This window comes from Anabrus simplex, chromosome 5 (genome assembly GCF_040414725.1).
Source record: "Anabrus simplex isolate iqAnaSimp1 chromosome 5, ASM4041472v1, whole genome shotgun sequence".
In the NCBI taxonomy this organism is placed as follows: domain Eukaryota; kingdom Metazoa; phylum Arthropoda; class Insecta; order Orthoptera; family Tettigoniidae; genus Anabrus; species Anabrus simplex.
This window is the reverse complement of record NC_090269.1, coordinates 306,220,310-306,236,472: the sequence shown is the minus strand read 5'-3', so window position 1 is coordinate 306,236,472 and position 16,163 is coordinate 306,220,310. Positions and strand designations below refer to the sequence as shown.

Genomic DNA, 16,163 nt, shown 5'->3' with positions numbered 1-16,163 from the left:
ATTAATTACCTTATTGTCGTGTGATCTTTGTGAACTATCCTAGACAATATTTCTTTCCTTTCATTTTTTATTTTGAACAGAATAAGCTATTTTATTTTTATTTTATTTTCATTATTCAGTAAAGAATGGCTAAGGAGTGCAAGTGTAGGATCTGTGGGTGTGACCAGGCATTAAGGAGTATGAGGGAGGAGGTGGAGAATTTGAGGGAGATAATTAGGATTCTCTCAGAGGACAGGAAGGAAAGTAGGCCTCCCTTGAAAATGTACAGAATACAGTAGGTGTAAAAGAAGGATGGGAAGGAAAGGGGGGAATTGTAGGACAGGTGGTCTAATATTTTAAGGGGAAGAAGATTGCAGGCTAAGGGCTCTATTCAGGATCAGAATTCAGAACAGATGTCTATAAGAAATCGGTGTCACTGCAGGTAGAACAACCGAGGGAAGATGAGGAACAGGAGCTGTTGCTGAAAAGTGTGGAAGTAGGCAGAATGGAAAAGGTAGGAAAGGTAAATGTGGAGTAGTGGATAGAAAAAAGACAAGTGAAACAGGGTAATGGGAGCGAGAAAAGGTAGGAGGAAATAGCTTCTGCAGGAAATACAGGGCTGGCCAGGAGGGGAATGGATCAAATGAGGCGGGTAGGGTTGAGGCTCTGGTCATGGTGGATTCCATAGTTAGACGTGTGGGGAAAGTGTGTGGAGGATAGGAACCAGGGTAGAGTGTTATCCAGGAATTAGGTTGAGGCAGATGTTGATGAGAAATAGAAGACAAGGAGGAGGGAAAGGAGAAGGTGGTAGTGTTTCACGTTGGTACTAACAACGTAAGACAAGCAGGTATAAGTACCAACATAATTGGGGATGTGTGGGATCTGGTAAATGCAGCATGGGTGAAGTTTAAGGAAACGGAGATTTTTATCAGTGGAATACTGTGTAGGAGGGATACTGACTGGAAAGTGATTGGGGATTTAAATGAGACTCTGGAGTGTGTATGTGGGAAACTGGGAGAAATATATCTAGATCCTAATGGGTCGGTAGCAGATAGAGATCTGCGCACAGATGGCCTTCACTTAAACCGCAGTGGTACATATAAGTTAGGATTTTTTTACAAGTTGTTTTACGTCGCACCGACACAGATAGGTCTTATGGCGACGATAGGGACAGGAAAGGGTTAGGAGTGGGAAGGAAGCGGCCGTGGCCTTAATAAGGTTCAGCCGCAGCATTTGCCTGGTGTGAAAATGGGAAACCACGGAAAACCATCTTCAGGGCTGTCAGTACCGAAAAATATTGACAGTAATACTGATCGCGTGGGGACTGGAATGCTGGAATGAAGGCCGGTACTGAAGCAGATCCGGATTTCCTGATCTGCGAGCGTCAGTACTGCAGAGTGGTGGGGATACTGACAGTTATACTGACCGTGTGAGTGCGTTCGTCATTATTTCTGTCAGTATTAACGGAGCAGCGATGGACGACAAATGCGTTTCTCATCAAGGCCAAGTAGAGGTGCTTGTGGAACCGCCAAGTAGGCCTATCGCAAAAGTTTATCGAGCTATATGAAACGCTGCCAGAATAAACGTAACACAATACTTCACATGTTTCCACAACTGCTGTACTGTTGGTAACTGGTGACATTATAGCGGAAAACTTAGGCCTAATTAAATCGAAATTTCTACCAGTTACAAGATATCTCAATGTGATCGCTAATCTCTCTCTGCCACCGATAAACAGGTACGCATGTTTGTATTTCGCCTTATTAGAAAAGGCTCTACCACTCCTAGTAATTTCGCAAAAGTAGGCCTACCTCACTTATTTGGAGATAGTTCAGATAATCTTCAGCTTTGATATGTTGTATTTCCCTCAACAACTTCATATGAGTGCGCGTCTGTGGTGTAATGGTTAGTGAGATTAGCTGCCACCCCCAGAGGCCCGGGTTCGATTCCCGGCTCTGCCACCAAATTTGAAAAGTGGTACGAGGGCTGGAACGGGGTCCACTAAGCCTCGGGAGGTCAACTGAGTAGAGGTGGGTTCGATGTTCACCTCAGCCATCCTGGAAGTGGTTTTTTGTGGTTTCCCACTTCTCCTCCAGGCAAATGCCAGGATGGTACCTAACTTAAGGCCACGGCCGCTTCCTACCCTCTTCCTTGTCTATCCCTTCCAACCCATCACCCACCAATGCCCCTGTTCAGCATAGCAGGCGAGGCCGCTGGGCGAGGTACTGGTCATCCTCCCCAGTTGTATCCCCGACCCAATGTCTCACGCTCCAGGACACTGCCCTTGAGGCGGTAGAGGTGGAATCCCTCGCTGATTCTGAGGAAAAAAACCAACCCTAGAGGGTAAACAGATTAAGAAGAACTTCACATGAGAATACTCTTCTCGATCCATCTTGATAGAATACCGCAATTTCAAGTTATATTTACGGTTATTTACTTTTTATTTGTAAAGTGAGAATACCGCAATGGTAAGCAAGTGTACTAGTACTGATCAAGATATTGACAGTAATGATGATCATGTAAGATCGCTACAATATTGATGCGTACTGTCAGTATTATTGACTCACTATTACTGATCAGTGTTACTGAGCGTGTAGGGTCTGCTTAAGTTTGAGTGGCGTCTTTAAATGTAGGAAAGATCACAATATGAAGATAAAGTTGGAATTCAAGACAAAGTGGAGCAAATATTCGTTTATAGGAAGGGGAGTTAGGGATTGGAATAATTTCCCAAGGGCGATGTTCAATAACTTTCCAATTTCTCTGCAATAATTTAAGAAAAAGGCTAGGAAAACAACAGATTGGCATTCTGCCACCTGGCCGACTGCCCTTAATGCAGATCTATAGTGATTGATGATGAATAAGCTGTGTTAATTGTTACATTCGGTAATAGAAGTGACGCAGCTGTATACCGATGTTTGCACGTCTACTCCACGTTGAGCGAGCTTTACTCTATTTCAATGAGGAGGTTATAGTGGTGTTCGCAACAACTGTTGCTTGCTGCCCGTCATGTACATTTAGATTTGTGGTTAACAACCGCAAGATCACACGAGCCTATAAGGAGAAGTGGCAACGCCCTATTATTCAAAACTCCACTCGTCAACGAGAATAGTACGCGAATTGTATACATGCTATTCTACAAATACATATTTATAGAGGCGGACATATGTATTCAAATGCAACATTATGCTACTGCAAAGGACATTTAACTATCAAATCATACACAATAAAATAAACAAATCTCTTCTATGTTTTTAACACACCTTTATTTCATTTTTAATGTCACAGTATGTACGTAAATTAAACATAACTACATTTTCGTATTGACAAATATTCACCCATCAATTGGACTTAAATATTCATATGAACAAAACACAGCACTCTAGTACTTAGTTATCATGCCTTTTCTATGACTAACTGCTGCCAAACGCCTTGGCATTTAATGTACGTGCTTGCTAGTTAAGTCCGAATCAATTTTATTCCATTCCTGCAGAATAATGTCTTTCAGTCTTGTTTTGCTTGTGGTGTGGTGTTTCCTGATCCTATCTTCCAATTCTTGCCAGATGTTCTCGATCGGGTTTAAGTCCTCGGGTGATTGATGTGGTGTTTTGAGTGTATCGGGTGTGCTGTAGATGATCCATAACCTAGCAACTTTTGAGGTGTGCTTAGGATTATCGTTTTGTTGCAAATAAACATTATTTCCAAGATTTAGGTTTGAGGGCTTCTTTGCAGTTGTTCTTTTGTAGAATGTTCTTACAATCATACTTGTTCATGTTACCATCAATAAAATTTAGCTCACCCATACCACTTGACGCCATACATCCCCATATCAATAAGCTGCCGCCCCAATGTTTCACCGTAGCTTCCATATTTTTAGGATCCTACTCAATATTCATCTGCCTCCACACCTTTAATAGGCCATCACTTCGCTATAGCTTGAACTTGCTTTCATCTGACCGTAACACACGATCACAGAACTCATATTCTTCGTTACGTACTCATTGGCAAATACTAAACGCTTTTTCTCGTTTACTTTACATACATACGGTTTTTTTCTCGGTGTTCTGGAATTGTAACCAGTACTGTTCAGAACCCTACGAACTGTTCTTTCATGAAGCACCTTCCCAAGATGTTTTTCCAGATCGACTCTAATTTCTTTTGCTGTTATTCTGGGATTTTGGTTCACCATTTTGAGCACTTGTATTTTAGTTCTAGAAGTAAGTTTTATCGGAGCACCTTTCCTAGGCCATTTGACAATGGTATTCCTAGTTTTCTAGCGGTGGATGACACACCACACAGTAGACGAATGTTTGTGTGCAGCTTCTCCAATTTATTTTTGTGTGCAGATTCTCCAATTTATTTGTGTGTGCAGATTCTCCAATTTTTTTACACGTCTTATTGTGTTCATGCATAGGGAAGATGACTTTTATGTCCTCTAGAATCGTCTATTTTCCTTTTGCCCCATTTGGAATGTGGCCGCACGTAGGCGAAATTGCTTGTGTACTGTATGGCAGGAGACACGAACGAGGAGTTCTGAAGGTACAGTACAAACGTCAACATCTCCATCGTTTACTGTATTTTACTGCTGTATCATTGAACGCGTTTGAATTCTTGTCATAAGGTAACGGAACGTTGTTAAGGGATGTCATATGTTGAATAATACGCAGGTTTTATTAACATTCGTGTATGTGTCTGAAACACACGATAACGCATCCGTGGAATCACGACATAATTCCGCCTTCTGTGTCGATTAATTCAAGATTTAAAGTTACTTATCCATAGATCTGAATACTTCTGCCCGCGTCAGTATTATTTTTGTCACTACAAAGACAAATGCGTGCACGATACCTGCTGAACAAGGAGTATGGACACGGAGTTACTGTGCGAGGCTAAACAGCAAGGATATATAGTAAATGTTTTTACTGAATTTCATCATGATACCAAACTGTATTTGGTATGGTTCGTTTCACTCTTGTACCATGCAGGTGAACATCAAACATACAGTTATTATTTTTCACTTAGAATAATGCGAGATACTTCTTCTCTGACCTTAAAATTTAAGATAGGTACTCTCTCATTTTAATTACCCTCCTAACAGACGGGGATTATACATTTTTACAACTTGCTTTACGTCGCACCGACACAGATAGGTCTTATGGTGACGATGGAACAGAAAAGGGCTAGGAGTGAGAAGGAAGCGACCGTGGTCTTAATTAAGGTACAACCCCAGCACTTGCCTGGTGTGAAAATGGTAAACCACGGAAAACCATCTCAGGGCTGCCGACAATAGGGTTCGAACCCATTATCTCCCGAATACTGGATACTGGCCGCACTTAAGTGATTGCAGCTATCGAACTCGGTAGGGGATTATAAAAACACAATGTCAAATATTAGCCACAATAAAAACATATATAGTACATCGTACATCTAGTTTATTAATAATAATTATTATTATCGTGTAGGTTCAGCTAACACATACCGAGCAAGCGGCTGTACGGCTTGGCTCACGTAGCTATCAGCGTGCATTCGGGAGACAGCGGGTTCAAACCCCAATTTCGGTAGCCCTGAAGTTGGTTTTCCGTGGTTTCCTATTTTCACACCACGCAAATGCAGGGGCAGTACCTTAAGTAAGACCAAGGTCGCTTCCTTTCCACTCTAGCCCTTTCCTGTCCAATCCTCGTCATAAGACTAGACTGTGCCGGTGCGACGTAAGGCAGATTTGTAAAAAATATAGTTACTTCACCTAACACATTCAGGCATTTTTATCTTACGTCATTTTAGCTACGTGTGTGTCAATTTCGACGATCTGTTTCACCCTACCAAATGGCAGAGGAAGTAGAAATCGAATGAATGGCCTATTGCAAAGTTTAAATAAACTTCATCGTACAAACATCGAATGAGTCACCTAAGATATTTTATATGCTGGCAGCATACCCATGGATTTTTTCCCCCCATCCTTCATGTATTAGACTTCCTCTGCCAGGTTTGAGACTACTATCTTGAGATCATAAAGCCGACATTTTAACCACTGATCCTCATTGAAAGGTTAGCCTCGGTGACATTACAAGCCATCTTCTTAGCTGTTGTAATACTCTTCGTCTTATTCTTCGACTTTTCCTACACTCTTGTGAGGTAATGAAATGGCGTATATGGCTTTTAGTGCCGGGAGTATCCGAGGACATGTTCGGCTCGCCAGATGCAGGTGTTTCGATTTGACTCCCATCGGCGACCTGCGCGTCCTAATGAGGATGAAATGATGATGAAGACGACAAATACACACAGCCCCCGTCCCAGCGAAATTAACCAATGATGGTTAAAATTCCAGACCCTGCCGGGAATCGAACCCAGGACGCTAACCATTTAGCCACGGAGCCGGACGTCTTGTGAGGTCTCGGCTGCGAAGTGTCGCACATGTTTTGCAACCCGTTCTGATGCTCAGTAGCGACGATTGGAAATTAGAAGTGTGTGGGCACAAAAATATATACAGTAGACAACAAAACATTTCAGGGTTTGTGGGATAAAGCGGAAGATGGTGGGGGGGGGGGGTACATCAAAATTGGAAAAAAAAAGTTACAAATTTCGAATTTCGACAGAGAGGTGAAAGTTTGCACTCTAACAACTTAAGCACGGTAACAATAGCTTTTCTGACTTTGATTCAATACTATACAGTACAATAACACTGTCACCAAAGGGACAACAATTACACATGTATTTCAATTAAACAGAAGTACGGCGTGATTATACGAGAACCTATATGGCTCAGGCAGCAGCACGCCGGCCTTTCACCGCGGGTTCCATGGTTCAAATCCCGGTCACTCCATGTGAGATTTGTGCTGGACAAAGCGGAGGTGGGACAGGATTTTCTTCGGGTACTCCAGTTTACCCTGTCATCTTTCATTCCAGCAACACTCTCCAATATCATTTCATTTCATCTGTCAGTCATTAATCATTGCCCCAGAGGAGTGCGATAGGTTTCGGCAGCCGGCACAATTCGTATTCTCATCGCTAGATGGAGCCTTCATTCATTCCATTCCTGACCCGGTGAAATGATTGGAAACAGGCTGTGGATTTTCAAGGCGTTATTATACAGTTAAAAAGCATTTAGTATTTGACTACACACTAACTGCGGGCACTTCGGCGTCTCCGAAAAGCATAAAAGTAATTAGTGGGACGTAAAGCCAATAACATTTTTAAAAAATGCTTGCGCCTTGACTCAGCATATCGCCATCTAGTTTTTACAGCACTAACTATATCACTAATCAGCTGCACTCGGATATTCCGCACTCAAAGAGTGGAGCTCTCGCGTTGCCCCACCGTGCACTAGGTTGATAGTGCAGCTGTTTTCAACGTGAAAAGTCACGTCCCTGTTGTTCAGATTAGATAAAACTGCACAGTTACATTGACTGAGCGAGACTGCCGGATTGTTGAGTACGCGCGGCAAAAGTAGGCTATGAATCATATCTCAGTATCCTAGACCTTGGCAAAAATATACCCCTCAACCCTCCCACACAGCAAATGCTACACTTTGCTGGGCGAGTCTTCACTACATGATGTGGCGCTGTACGAATCTGTTAGCTGTGACAAATGACATTTTGTGCGTATTTCCGCTACGTATTTTTCTTAATAATTAAAGAAATTAAGGGAAAGAATTGTACAATTTTTTTTAATAAATCCTACTTTCGGGCGGCTAAAATGGAATACAAATATAATGTTTTCTCTACAAATTGAGGGCCCTGAGCCCCACTAATCGCCGCCACTGCCGATGACAATCCTATGTGTAGGGATGTATTCACTATTGCGTGTTTGAGTGGTGGTTTGTAGTATGGCGTGTTGTGTGAGTATGAAGAAGAGGTTATTGAAACAATCACGAAAATCATACCCCAAGCCAGAGTAATCAACCATATGCGATTAAAATCCCCGGCTCGGCCAGGAATCTCTGATCATTCAAACAAGGAGTCGGACGGAAATAAATATAATAATTTTCGAACACCATGAAAGAGTGTTAATAAGGGGCTGAGGTTCACAGGACAAGTTTACAATGCAGTACTGAGAAACTGAGTAGCATTTCATTATCATTGGACCAGATATGATCGTCCTAAGCCCAACAGACGGGCAAGGTCCCTTGACTCGTAGTGCTTTATATCCGTGTAGGCCTACGTCCCAGTTTTGGGTCAAACTATCGTGACAATTTACGAAAGGCCTGCTGAAATCGTTCAAGGTGCTACGTTAACATGTAAAACGAAATGAAAACTTGTAGTTTTACGTGACTATTGACAATAAGACCTTCAGTTTTGAAAACAGCTGCACTATCAACCTAGTGCACGGGTGGGCAACGCGACAGCTCCATCTTTGAGGTAACGGAATGAGCGCGGGAAGATCCGAGTGCAGCTGACTAGTGATGTGCTGTAAAAACTAGATGGCGATTTGCTGAGGCTGAGTCAAGGCGCAAGCAAATCCACAGCAATGGTGGTGGTGGTGATTATTTTTTTTTATGTTATTGTTTTTACATCCCACTATTTATGGTTTTCAGAGACGCCGAAGTGCCCGCAGGAGTTCTTTTACGTGTCAGTATATCTAGCGACTCGAGGTGGTTGTGTCTTGATTGCGAACAAGGCGAAAATCGTTCAGATTCCGAACAACGAAATATACCCTGTCCAGATTCCGAGCAAGAGATTAGTGTTGACGTGAGATACATAAAACAGATACAATTTTCAAAACAGTCTCATATGTAATTTTTGTTCTAGTAGTATTAACATTAACTGGTACACTGGGATGTTTTAAATAACCTAACCATATTTTTAAAAATATTTTTCTTATTGAAAATGTTTAATAATTTAATTTGAGCTAATCGTACCATTTAGAAGATTTATTGTATAACATAACTAGAGGGGTAGTTGTTTATGGTGGATTAGTGAGAGTTGTATTGTTAATAGGTTATTATTATTATTTCTCTTTTGCTAGTGGTTTTACGTTGCACCGACACAGATAGATCTTATAGCGACGATGAGATAGGAAAGGCCTAGGAGTTGCAAGTTACTTTATGTCGCACCGATACAGACAGGTCTTATGGCGACGATGGGACAGGAAGGGGCTAGGAGTGGGAAGGAAGCGGCCGTGGCCTTAATTAGGTACAGCCCCAGCATTTGCCTGGTGTGAAAATGGGAAACCACGGAAAACCATCTTCAGGGCTGCCGACAGTGGGGCTCGAACTCACTATCTCCCGAATACTGGATACTGGCCGCTATTAAGCGACTGCAGCTACCTAGGAGTTGGAAGGAGGCGGTGTGAAAATGGGAAAACACGGAAAACCATCTTCAGGGCTGCCGACAGTGGGATTCGAACCCATTATCTCCCGGATGCAAGCTCACAGCCGCGTGCCCCTAACTGCACGACCAACTCGCCCGGTATTATTATTATTATGCCAATGAAAGAACTGAGTGGTTGCATCGACAAGGCATTAGCCTTCAGAATATTATTATTATTATTATTATTATTATTATTATTATTATTATTATTATTATTATTATTAAAAATAATACATAAAAAGTGAAATAGTCAGTTTATTTTGAAACAAGTGTTTTTTTTCTTACATGCTTTTAACATTTTTTTGTGTATTACCCAGTATTCCAATTGTGTGTACCAGAACTTGGTGTACCAACTGAGGGTTAATTTTTCTGCAGTCCGTCAAATTAGAATTTTGTTCATATCCAAGTGAACATTTCTAGTCAAGCGGGTTGGTCAACTTGGTATTTCCGACTTGTTCGCAATCTGGACTCATTAATGTGTATCAAACCCAAATCATCCCCTTCAGGTACCCTTTTATTCGCAGTCTGTACTGTTCGCAATCAGGACGACACCCTCGAGGCTGACGTATTTGAGCACCTTCAAATACCACCAGACTGAGCCAGGATGGAAGCTGTCAAGTTGGGTTCAGAAGGCCAGCGCCTCAACCGTCTGAGCCAATCAGCTCGGCGGTTGTGGTGATTAAAGAGGAAGTACAACCAGGCAACCATCCTCTATGAACACTAACCAGAGAGAAAAACATGAAGCGGTCCGACACTTCTAAATATGAAGATATCGTCCAAAGGAAGACAAGGCCACGAAGGGAGTGAAAATGAAAGATTCCCTAGGCCTCGCAACCTAATGCGGTTGGGATCGGAAAAGAACGAGAATTGAACAAGGGAGGATGGACAGAACAGATGAAAGTGAGGAGCCTGGCGCAAGTAAGTGGAAGCAATGCCAGGACTCGGCTAAGGGCTCCGTGGTTGCCAACCCACGCTACCAAGTTAAGAGCCTCTGGGACTCCTTTTAGTCGCGCCCTACGACAGGCAGGGTCTACCTTGGGTGTTATTCAAACACCCCCACCCACAGAAGGAAGCCAGAGCAATGTATTTGGCTGAGTATAATATCTTGCATTACAGTCGTACAGTTCGTTTGTCGTTCATTGTTTATGCTGTATTCCTAAACAAGCATTTATGTTGGCCTACAGTATTTCTATGAGTGCAGGATTAGTTAGTTATCACAAATGCCAAAATAATTCATTTTCTTCCTACTATACCATATGATCAGTGTAACCTTTCCCGATGCCTTTATCTTTGATTTGCGACCTTTATTGGCATTTCTGTCTCATGTTATTGCAGTATTATCTGAGTATTCACATATCTAAATATTGCTCCGGCCACTAAATTCTAAGCATCGGGTCGCAAGTCATACAAAGATTCCAAACTGGAATAGTATTTATGGGCTTGAGTTCCAACATATGGCATATAATCATTTCCCAGGGTAAAAATTCGCTTCGTTGTTCCTACATGCATTAAATAAATCGTGGATTGCGTTGAAGAGTCGCCGACCGTTGAAATATTCATACTATATCCTCATGTTAAAAGAAATTATCAGATCCTCACCTAACATTAAGCGTAAGCTAACTCAATAATTCCGTATATTATCCTACTACTATCTACTTAAAGAATAGAAATGCAAAATCAAATCTATATCTAATTTATTAGCATGCTAATGTATAATAAAATTGAATCATATATATTCATTGGCAATAAGGAAAGGAAAATCGTAATATTTTAAGTATCATCCTCAAAGTGCTTGGATTCCGGAATAAACATATTTGAAAGACGTTTAAATCTTCAATACATTTGCTTACATAATTGATAATAACCAAATTATACCACATCTTCCATGATTACATTCATATAAGGGGAAAAATAGGGATCAGAACTTTATTAAATCAAGGAGGAGTGGAATATCTTTCATTTAATGTTGTTTGGAATTTTCTTTGGGGCATAAATTAAGTTTCATTTTGGTTTTCGGTCTATTTGACCAAAAATTTATTCAAACACATCTTTGTATTCTTGTTTGGATTCTTGTTTGTGACTCACCACGTTACGAGATAAGCATTAGCATTAATTATGGGTTCAAAACACCCATACAGTTACCAAAATTCCTATCATAACCCAAATGAATAGATTAATTCAGTACATCACCATATGTACAACTCAAATAAAATAAATCTAGTACGGAGTGCCATAGATTTGACGGTACGTCATTCTAATCTGCGAAAATCGTGCCATACAGTCCTAGTCATGTGCTAAAATATTTACATATTCCCAAATATTTCTCTGCTGTGCCATAGTTTCGATAAAACAGACCGTACTCCGTGTAAGCGCTAACGTGCCGACCTTCAAATACGTAAATGTGCGAGAGATCATTCCATTCCCAAATATATATAACGTACTGCATAATAAACACGTAACCTCTCCATATCATCCACCGACAGTTACAACAAAACACACACTGCTTGGCTCGAAACATGCATTCAAGTCAACATGGCCTATATTCTTTACTTGCAGTGCTAACCCAAATCTAAATATAATGTGTAACACAGGAATTCGCATTTCAATTATCTATCCCATTCTTAAATAACGAACAGAAACATATCTCCTCATTCTACTCATAATATGCCACATTAACACTTCATTTCCTCCGTATTTATATATTCCTTCATATTTAAACTATATCATCACTCAATTCCATTAAAATAACCTCTGTGTTACGGACACAATATTCAATGACCTCATTATTCTCTTATACACTGCAACTTCGTAATATTTCAAACACTTCTTTACCATATTATCATACTGGCCATGGTTGGTATACATATTGACCTGAATTTCTAGGTTACGTCTTATATCTCGCTTATATTTATACATCCACAACTGGCTAAACGCTTCACGGTCTATACGTATTAATTGGCACAAAACATGCATAAGTACTCAGTCAGATCTAGTTTCCAATAACCTTAACATTATCACATTAGCACTGCAGTTATATAGCACAAAATAGCACTTTGCATCGGCTAATAAATCGCATTTATATTCATATATCTTCTCATTGGCACTTGATCTCTTATATCTAGCACTCCTGTACACCTATAAATATTTTTCATTAATTGATTTGAAATTTATTACGATGCAAGTCGTAATACTTATCTCGTGACGGGATTTATCCGCTGGATCTCTGCTGGACTACGGCATCTCGGAGTATGCAACCACTGCGATCCGAAGACTACGTCATCTGCGGCTTCATCTTGGGTCTTGGCTTGAGCTAATCAATCTTGAGCGAAACATTCCTTCTGTTTAAGCTGAAGCCATCTTGTCACCAGTCATCATGCAATCACAAAAGAAGAAATACATAGTAGAGTTCATAGTATACTGGTGAAAACTAGGCAATTCAATTCACAATATTTGTTTTTTTAGAAACTCGAGTTAGACGAAAATATTCTCTTCTTTAAATTTATATATTTCTCTAATTTGGCCTATTCCTTGCTCTTTCTTTTGTTTAAACAGATATTGTCTCCCTCCTGGAAACAATAAATTATGCCGCTATGGTGTTATTTTCGGCAACATGTAATTCAGCTGAAGCTTCCTTTCCGTCTCTGAATTCAGATTTCACAGTGACGAATATCTCTTTCAAATCTACTCCTTTTCCGTATTGTGTTCTTGCAGATAGAGTCTTCTATTCTGTTAATATATCAATATTTTCGTATATGACGTTGAGTTGATCCTTTTTAATAATCTTACTATAAGCCGTGCAACTTCCCTTGAACTTGTAGCTTTTATCTTCACAAAGTAGTCAAGAATCGTTCTCTTTCAAATTTTTCCGTCCATCATAATTTAATTCTTGAAATTCTTTTCCCTTGCGGCCGGGCGATATCGATTTATTAGATCACTACTCTGTGTACTCGCACCTGAAGCTACTGTCCGCCATCTTTGTCCACTGTATCCATTATATTGACGGCCGCTAATGTAACGTAATGGTACACTACGCATAAGCTAATGAAATGAATATAATTAATCATATGTATTTAGTGCACGGCGATGGAGTTTGTAAACAGATATACAGCTATTTTCCTTTTAGGAAAGGTTATTCCACTGAAGCTCAACTTGCAGGATTCCAGCAAGATATAGCAGATATCTTAGATTCAGGAGGTCAAATGGAGTGTGTCGCGATTGGCCTGTCTAAAGCATTTGATAGGGTGGATCATGGGAGACTACCGGCAAAAATGAGTGCAATTGGACTAGACAAAAGAGTGACTGAATGGGTTGCTATATTTCTAGAAAATAGATCTCAGAGAATTAGAGCAGGCGAAACTTTATTTGACCCGGTAATAATTAAGAGGAGAATGCCTCAAGGCAGTATTATTGGACCTTTATGTTTTCTTGTGTATATAAGTGATATAAGTAAACAAGTGGAATCAGAAGTAAGGCTTTTTGCGGATGATGTTATTCTGTGTAGAGTAATAAATAAGTTACAACATTGTGAGCAACTGCAACGTGACCTCGATAATGTTGTGAGATGTACAGCAGGCAATGGTATGTTGATAAACGGGGTTAAAAGTCAGGTTGTGAGATTCACAAATAGGAAAAGTCCTCTCAGTTTTAATTACTGCGTTGTTAGGGTGAAAGTTCCTTTTGGGGATCATTGTAAGTATCTAGGCGTTAATATAAGGATTTTTTTTTTTTTTTTTTTTTTTTTTTTTTTGCTAGTTGCTTTACGTCGCACCGATACACATAGGTCTTATGGCGACGATGGGTCAGGAAAGTCTTAGGAATGGGAAGGAAGCGGCCATGGCCTTAATTAAGGTACAGCCCCAGCATGGGATTCGAATCCACTATCTCCCGGGTGGGAGCTCACAGCTGCGCGCCCCTAACCGCACGGCCAACTCGCCCGGTAGGAAAGATCTTTATTGGGGTAATCACATAAATGGGATTGTAAATAAAGGGTACAGATCTCTGCACATGGTTATGAGGGTGTGCAGGGGTTGTAGTAAGGATGTAAAGGAGAGGGCATGTAAGTCCCTGGTAAGACCCCAACTAGAGTATGGTTCCAGTGTATGGGACCCTCACCAGGATTACCTGTTTCAAGAACTGGAAAAATCCAAAGAAAAGTAGCTCGATTTGTTCTGGGTGATTTCCGACAAAAGAGTTGCGTTACAAAAATGTTGCAAAGTTAGGGCTGAGAAGACTTGGGAGAAAGGAGACGAGCTGCTCGACTAAGTGGTATGTTCCGAGCTGTCAGCGGAGACATGGTGTGGAATGATATTTGTACACAAATGAATTTGAGTTGCGTCTTTTAAAGTAGGAATGGTCACAATATGAAGATAAAGTTGAAATTCAAGAGGACAAATTGGGGCAAATATTAATTTATAGGAAGGGGAGTTAGGGATTGGAAAAACTTACCAAGGCAGATGTTCAATAAATTTCCAATTTCTTGGAAATAATTTAAGTAAAGGCTAGGAAAACAACAGATAGGGAATCTGCCACCTGGGCGACTGCCCTAAATGCAGATCAGTATTGTTTCATTTGGAACATTATCTAATGCACTGAATAGAATACAACGAGACATTAGCCACAATAAAACTGTTACAAGTTTAAATCTGTTTAGATGTGCGCTCCTTCACTAGTTGTGACTGAGAGCCGTGCAAAAAGCTGCTAGGCTGTACCTTCCATTAGAGCGCGTACTCTGCTCCTTTACCTGCCTGAGGTGGAGCGCTGCTCATTGAGCCGAATTGTGGCCGCCTTTGACCTAGTGAGTTTGAAAGAGGTAGCATTGTTGGCATTTGATTGTGATCAAGTACTTTGTTCTGGGAAACGATACGGTTGGTGGAGCGCTCTGTTGTGCCAAGTTTATTCAGAAAATAGTTTGAAGAAGGATATATCACACGGAGAGAACGACCTAGATATCTGAAATGACAAATACTTTATGATAATGTTATTGTTTCTTGTTCCATTAACTAGTTTTAACGGTTTTCAGAGACTCCAAGATGGCGGAATTTTGTCCCTCAGGAATTCCTTACGTGCCAGTACATCTATCGACACGACGCTGACGTATTTGAGCACCTTCAGATACCACTACGGACTGAGTCAGGATCGAATCTGCCAAGTTGGGGTTAGAGGTCAGCGTCTCAACCGTCTGAGCCATTCAGCTCGGCATAAATACTTGGGAGAATCGTCATTTTGCAAGGGTTTCTGTGAGCGACTGTTATGCTTTTACTGCTTCGACAGTAAGTTGTGTTAGTATAACAGCACACATTTTCCGCCGTCTTTTGTAACCGTTTATTATCGTATTGCATTCGTTACACATCGAGTGAGTTGGCCATGCGGTTAGGGGCGCGCAGCTATAAGCTTGCATTCGGGAGAGAGTGTGTTCAAACCGCAATGTCGGCAGCCCTGAAGATGGTTTTCAATGGTTTCCTATTTTCACCCCACGCAAATGCCGGCGCTGTACCTTAATATTTAGGCCACGACCGCTTCCTTCCCACTCCCAGCCCGTTCTTACCCCATCGTCACCAAAGACCTGTCTGTGTTGGTGCGACGTAAAGCAACTAGCAACCGTTATATTCTACAAAGGTTGTAGTCGCTGCCAGTTGAATTTGGAATTCCCTACTTGCTGAAATTAGGAGCATGTCAAATCAATCAATCAATACTGATCTGCATTTAGGGCAGTCGCCCAGGTGGCAGATTCCCTATCTGTTGCTTTCCTAACCTTTTCCGAAATGATTTCAAAGAAATTGGAAATTTATTGAACATCTCCCTTGGTAAGTTATTCCAATCCCTAACTCCCCTTCCTATAAATGAATATTTGCCCCAGTTTGTCCTCTTGAATTCCAACTTTAT

The 16,163-nt window shown here is 40.9% G+C and overlaps 1 protein-coding gene across 1 annotated transcript in view; it reads left to right on the top strand.

The window, feature by feature from the left end:
* The window catches only part of ClC-c (chloride channel protein 3), a 376,006-nt gene that overhangs the window by 7,396 nt on the left and 352,447 nt on the right, over window positions 1-16,163 (top strand). The window lies entirely within an intron of this gene.